Genomic DNA, 6,659 nt, shown 5'->3' with positions numbered 1-6,659 from the left:
TGTTTAATATTGCATTTCTGTTCCTATTCATATGGGATTTGACTTTTAGATTTCTAGGGAATCTTTTATTCCTTTGTACTTTGCTATTTTTACTTTTGCAAAAAAGACTCCTAGAAAAAAAAACTATGAACCCCGCGATAGCTACAGTATATCCGCCCTTCATCAGATTGAGAATCAACCCCTTGACCTTTTCACGATCACGCCAAATCTTGGTCAATTCAATCCAAACCATTTTCCTGTCTAATGGTTTTAGCAAAATAATATTGGGTTTATGTGGCTTTGACAAAATAATTTTTGGCTCTTCCACTTTGGGGCTTTTGAGTCCTGCATTCGCCAAAACCATATTACGCAAGTGTAATAGTTTAATTAGATTCCTGCTTCCATCATAACTTATGTTTTCGTATTTTAACGGGTTCACCGAATATCATAGGGCGCCTTCGCGCAACGAAATAGAACTGAAACTATGCAGTTATCCTAGGCTTCAGCATTATTACATAAGCCTGGCTTCCGAACCGTACATGAAACTGATGGCCTCATACGGCTCTTCCCATTGTATCGAGCCCTTTCCTATTTAATCATGACACAAGGTTAGGCTTGTCTTAAGTTATGTAGAAAGGTCAATTCAATACGTAATCGAAATGATACATGCTCTAACACACATTACATTTATTATATACGATTTATCATTATCTACTACATTATTAAAAATTAATGGGTTTCCGCGTCGGCTTTAAAGCTTAAGGAAAAATCCCATTTTCAAAAACATACGGCTTGGCCGGCCCTCCTTTGGGGGAGCTTTTGAAAGTTACTCCGTTTCCCAACCGAAAGTCTGGACGCGAGCCATACTCCGTGGGGAGCGCGGCGAGCGTAGATGGCCTATCTTAGACAAAGCTATCAATAACTTACCCTTTTCGGACGTTCAAAAAGGCTCAATGGCGATCCCCAATCTGTCGTTGCCCTGCTCTCTCCCGCTGCTATGATGACGAGTCCTTAAGTATAATCAGCACTGTTAATTGTCAGGCCACGAAGCTTACACTCATTCATTTTTCATCTTGCGCTTCAAGCCTTCTGCTTCTACAGCTCTAAGGGCAGCCATTCCTTTGCTAAGGCTTGAAAGTCAGCTGAATATTTCAGCTATTGGCAGGAGGTCTTGACGATTTCTTTTTGCCTTTGATTGGAGTTTACATTACTAATATAATAGCGCTGGCTATTTTACAAGACCAACGGATCACACCGGGGAATAATGAGGCGAAGTCCATTTTGCTTTCCCTTATTCTTGTTTGGTCTTTTATTCCAAGCGATGTTTGTGATATTTATGATGGTTTGTAAAAAAAAGGTGCTTGTAAAATATTTTGTTATTTTTGCTATTCATCAAGCATTGTCTGCTAACAGGATCATAAGCTAATCAATATCACTTTTAGGTTACGGTGGCCAAAAATCAAGTTTCCTTGTTATGTTGTTATCCCGGCCAAGCAAAAACATAGCAACTATCCGTATCTATGACTTCGACATATGACTTTTTCTCAATAAGCAAGCTTTTGAATAGAAAAAGGTTGCTTATTGAGATCCACTTTTCTTTTCCTTGTCCGGAACAGATACTCTTTCCTAACGAACTCTTACAAACCAGAAATTTTGTGACTTTTGCCCCTATACTATTCACTGAGGATAGAGGGACTTGAATCCTCACGGTTCTGCAAAAACTAACGGTTTTTCCTTAGTGTATCCGACAATCGGAAAATAAGGCCTAAAATAAGCAGGAATAATGCCGGCAAATAAACAATAATAAGGCCAGGTTTTTACAATGTGTATTTGCAAATAAGGCCAGCTTTACTGGTTTTTCCAACGTGTATCCGGGAGCATTACAATCTATCCGTACTCTCGTTTCCACTTATTTACCTTACTTTATCGCCTCCCAAAGTTGCAAAGATCATCCTATCCATTGCAGCACTATTGGCGCCCGACTGTTTGCCTTTACTTCCGTCCGAAGCCGCACCATGATATGGCAAAAGCGTGATGGCTATTCTCGTTGTTTCCAGGATTTTCTGGTTCCCCGCAAATGAAATAACTGGCACATTAGGATGTATGAACATAGTTCTATTGACTGAAACTTATTAACGTACATGGTTAATGATTAGATCTAAAAATGTTGGCGCAGGTGAAGAAAGCGGAAAAAATACTAGATCAAAGATAAAAGGATCCCACCCATCCGCTCTGCATCTGAAACAGAATTACTTCCGAGCCTGAGCATAGCGATAGGTATGCTAAGCGGTTCGGTGTGTTTCCGGGGGAACAGTGATGGAACTGGTTGTTAGACCCCTGGACAACTGGTATTCTGGACTTGGGGATAAGGATGCAACTATCATAAACTTTATGGTGGAAAAACCTGATAGAATGGAATGTGCAAAGTGGATCTATTGGTACTACCTATATTACACTTCCTTGGGGGTGAACGGAGGAGCGATTCAGATCACACACCAGCAAAGGATACTTACAAGTCGTACGGCTTGGTTCCGTTTGGTTACCGATGGACCCGCAACCTGCTGCAGCAAATTTCATGCGGAAGACTAGACCGCCCATGCCCTATTGATTCGAGAAAAACGGGAATCGAACCCGCGGCTTCTGATATGACAAACCAGCACTCTAACCAACTGAGCTATTTTCCCACGCGTAATCAATGGCTACAAATAAATTATCTGCCGACAGAATTCTCAATCAGCATTAAAATGCCCATAAACTGGCTCAAACAAAACTATCGCAGATAAGTGGCCTAAAATAAGGAACAAAAGGCAAACTTATATCATATTAGCGTTTAATTTGAAACTTTCTATTTGCCATTATCCCAGCTATGTCCTTAATGAAATTTCGTATATTCCTGCACTTTACATCCCCTAAGACAGTTGGCTTAGAGGTATAGAGCAGGCAGCAAAATGCAAATGTTTGTTATGTCAGATCAAGCCAATTAACGCTTTCTCCATTCACCACATCAGCAGGTAGCCAATATCTGTTAATTGACGCCTTCCCGGCTTTTCTATTAGAACTTATGTCAAAAAAACCCTTTCCCCGGCTTCGTTTCATGGGCCAATCGTCTGAATTGACGTAGCCATACAATAGAAAATATTAGCTGCAAAGATACAATCGGAGAGTTCCCACATGACATAGAAACTTCCATTCGAAAAAATAAAACTGATACAAAAGCAAATTCCAATAAGGTCTTAGTTAAATAATCAGTCATGATTCCATTAATCCTATAATGTCAAATAAATGTTTTTTTTTTGCAATTAAGTCTAGCGATCAAATCGCATAAATTTCTTGATCTTAATGCTCTCAAGAAAATGACATAACGTATCCGATATCATTCCAGGCGGTACTCGTGCAGCAAAAGCATTTCATCAAAACCTTTGGGTCTAGTGAAGCCTGGATTATCCTTGTCTCTTAAAAAGCAGTAATACTATGCAATTTGATAGCAACTTTAGCGATTTCAATTAAAAACAACATGGACAGGCTATTAATATTTGATTGTTTAAGGCCTATTGGCTTTTATGCGAATCTGAATGGCTTTATCGGTGGGTTTTCGAGCCTTTCTAGCTGGTCTTTGGGCTTTTTTCGAATGAATGATTGTTTTCGTAATCGATTAACGGAATGGATTTGTAAACCATACGGAATCACTATTTACGGAAATAGGATAAGTAACTAATTTATGCAATTCCTCCGGAGAGATGGAATCTATCAGAGATACAATAGAGATTCACGATCGATTGGCTTCGGATATAGCTATAAAATCTTTACGTACATTCAGTACAACTAAACTATCTGGGATTTCGCGTGTTATCAATCCTTCAAAGCATTTCTACATCTTTAAGAAACGTGGACTGGAATGCGGGCGTTCTTCACGTCTCATATGTGTCCAATTGGTTGAGAAACCACCGATCCATTTGGAATTGATACAACTTGAATTAGTCTTTCCCGCCACTCTCTTTATCATGTCGTTATATAAAGAATCAGTATTCATTAACAATAAATGGCCATCTTTACAGGTAATGGATCCAAGCGCATTACGAGCAATCCTTAAGGATAAAAATGTTTTCTACAAATCCACAATAGCTCTTCCGTGCCGTTACTTTGTAATGGCAATTTCCTAATTTTTGTATTTTCCGTACAGCTTGTAGCCTTTATTTCAAGCAATTCTTGTATAGCTTGCATTCATTATTTCCCATTTCTTGTAAGGCTTGCAATGGCAAGAATTGGATTAGTAACGCTACAAATAGAATTAAGAGTTTCGGGTTAAACATTTCCAGTATTCATAAGTTATGTTGTCTAATTGTTGTCTTAAGCTTTCTTTCGTTAAGTAATTTCTGTGAAAATCGTAATTTCATTGCCGAACATCCCAAAGAAAGGAAAAATCAAAGAAAAACTCGCATCAGAGTTGTTTTTTTTCGTTTAATTACCACATAGAAATCTCTCTTCTAATTAATATTAATAATAATAGAATAATATTTGGGTATATAGCTCAGTTGGTAGAGCATTGGACTTTTAATCTAATGGTCGCAGGTTCAAGTCCTGCTATACTCAGAAGCATTAAAACATTAAATGCTTTAGGCAGATGGTACCGTCTAATGGAGATTATTATGCCATGATAATCTCCAATCCAGACCGCCCTTTTGTGAAAAAGGGCAAACATGAGCTCATCCCTTCGTTTAACCGCGATAAAGAAAACAAAAGATTCAAAAAAAACATAATGGCAAATCATTTTTTCCTTTGTTTCTTTTAGGGAGTGAAAAGACAAAAAATTGGTCAGGGATTTTCGGAAGAAAAAAATACTATTACTATCAGAATTTACGATGTAATTTTAATGTCATATAATGGAGGCTGACCTTCAATTTCATATCTAAATATCATTGTAGAATTATTTGCTTTTATCCATTAACGTCAGAAAGTTTAAATCGCCCAGCAGGTCATAAAAAACTTAGCTCAAGCAAAGCAAAGAAATAAACATTGCCAAACAAAGCAATAAAGCGCAAGGAAATAAAATGGTTTAAGTTGACTCAAATTAAAAGAATTGCAATTAATACCTTACTCGTCTATTCGTTTCTTATCCATTTTTGCCAATTAAATCAAATAACAAAATCCCATAAAACGAAGCAAAAAGTAGTTGCATTGGGCTCATTTTGAAATTTGATTCTATGATTTAAAACTATATAAATGTTAACTCGTTTGCGTAGTTTTTCATCTTTCAATTATACCTATCTATTTTTCTCCGTCTCTGCATAGCTATGGATACATATTTGGCTTTAGCGCTCCATTTACTTAGTTTATTCCGTTAAAACTTACTTTCTTTCAAATAAATACGAACTAACATGGCGAGAAAAATTTCATCCCTTTCCTCTATATCAATCACATAGTGAACTTTATGAGGTTACTTTCCAAAGGAATGGCTTCAAATTCTGAGAATGAGAAGATAGGAATTATTATGTTCAATAATGATACCGTCATTAAAAAAGAAGATATGGTTAAATACACTGGATTTTTTATGAATGTTCCTATGGAAAAAGCCATGTCAAGTTACATTTTTTTAGCATTGATGGCTCAATTGGATAGAGTGCCTGGCTTCGAACCAGGTGGTTAGAGGTTCAAGTCCTCTTCGATGCACACGCAAGACACATCGCTGTCTATTCTTAGTTTTGGCCCTCAAAAGCCTTAATTACTTTGGTTTACTTACTTATTAATCTATATGTCTATTCGATGCGAAACCAACGATTTCAGGTCCAGGGGCTTTTTTGTTTGTTTTTTACCTGTGCCATTAAGCATTAGGGATATTTGGTAGTTGATTTAATGTGGAAACAAGAAAGTAAACCTTTGTGAAATGAGGAAATTCAAAGCTAGCCCAATGCACATCGACAGGAAAGTTTGGTATTTTGACGTCGACTGTTTGTCTTTTAAAGGTACGTGAACTGGGTTTAGAACGTCATAGGACAGGCCCATATTCAGTGCAGGCGTTAAAGCAACTATTTGTTTTTTATGCCGTTCTAATAAATAAAAGAAAAGTAGTTTTTTAAAAACCAATCCTCTCGTACCCCTTAAGCAATGTGGCAGAGAACCTTTTTTGTTTATATAGTGTCTTGGCCGGGTGCTTGGATTTGGACCAAGCACGCTTCTCTAGCTTTCATAGCCTAGTCTGAGATTATACTGTTTGATACGAAATGATCGTTTCCGACTTGCAGACGTCGTATCTTCTTTTATTTCGTATCCGCTCTCTATATCCACTGGTTTATCTAGGCATATCGTCGGTTATTTTATTTCTATGCTTTCCTACCCACGTAACATTACAAAAGGTGCAGCAACGGCGACGATGTGACAGGATGGAGTTAGAGGGAAAGAGCTATGGAAGTAAAAAGAATTCCATTCCAAGGGAAAGAAAATATCAATAGCCTATCCTTTAAGCACTCGTGAGAAACCCATCTCTCCTAAAGAACACGTGTGAGAAATATTTCTTTTTAGCAATTTCGTCGTCTGTAAGGCTTTGACCATTCTATGCAACCACTAAAAAGCTCTGGAAACACTAGAGTATAAAAAGAAAACACCGAGATGAAAACATTCTCTAAGAACCACATCCCGTTCTTCTTAGATAGAGGATTCGCCTTATCCTACGCCATCATGTGAAA

General features: G+C 37.6%; 2 non-coding genes across 2 annotated transcripts; both read left to right on the top strand.

Annotated features, from left to right (window-relative positions):
* Positions 1–4,496: 4,496 nt before the first annotated feature.
* On the top strand, positions 4,497–4,569 carry TRNAK-UUU (transfer RNA lysine (anticodon UUU)). Its single transcript has one exon. It is a non-coding gene; the product is annotated as a tRNA-Lys (tRNA).
* Positions 4,570–5,572: 1,003 nt separating this feature from the next.
* TRNAR-UCG (transfer RNA arginine (anticodon UCG)) lies at positions 5,573–5,646 on the top strand. The gene has a single exon. It is a non-coding gene; the product is annotated as a tRNA-Arg (tRNA).
* The last annotated feature ends 1,013 nt before the right edge of the window (positions 5,647–6,659 follow it).

The sequence above is a fragment of the Lygodium microphyllum genome, unplaced genomic scaffold, assembly GCF_053477565.2.
Source record: "Lygodium microphyllum isolate KBCC unplaced genomic scaffold, Lygodium_microphyllum_v1.1.10 scaffold_42, whole genome shotgun sequence".
NCBI classification, from domain to species: Eukaryota; Viridiplantae; Streptophyta; class Polypodiopsida; order Schizaeales; family Lygodiaceae; genus Lygodium; species Lygodium microphyllum.
This window is presented reverse-complemented; position numbering and strand designations above follow the sequence as displayed.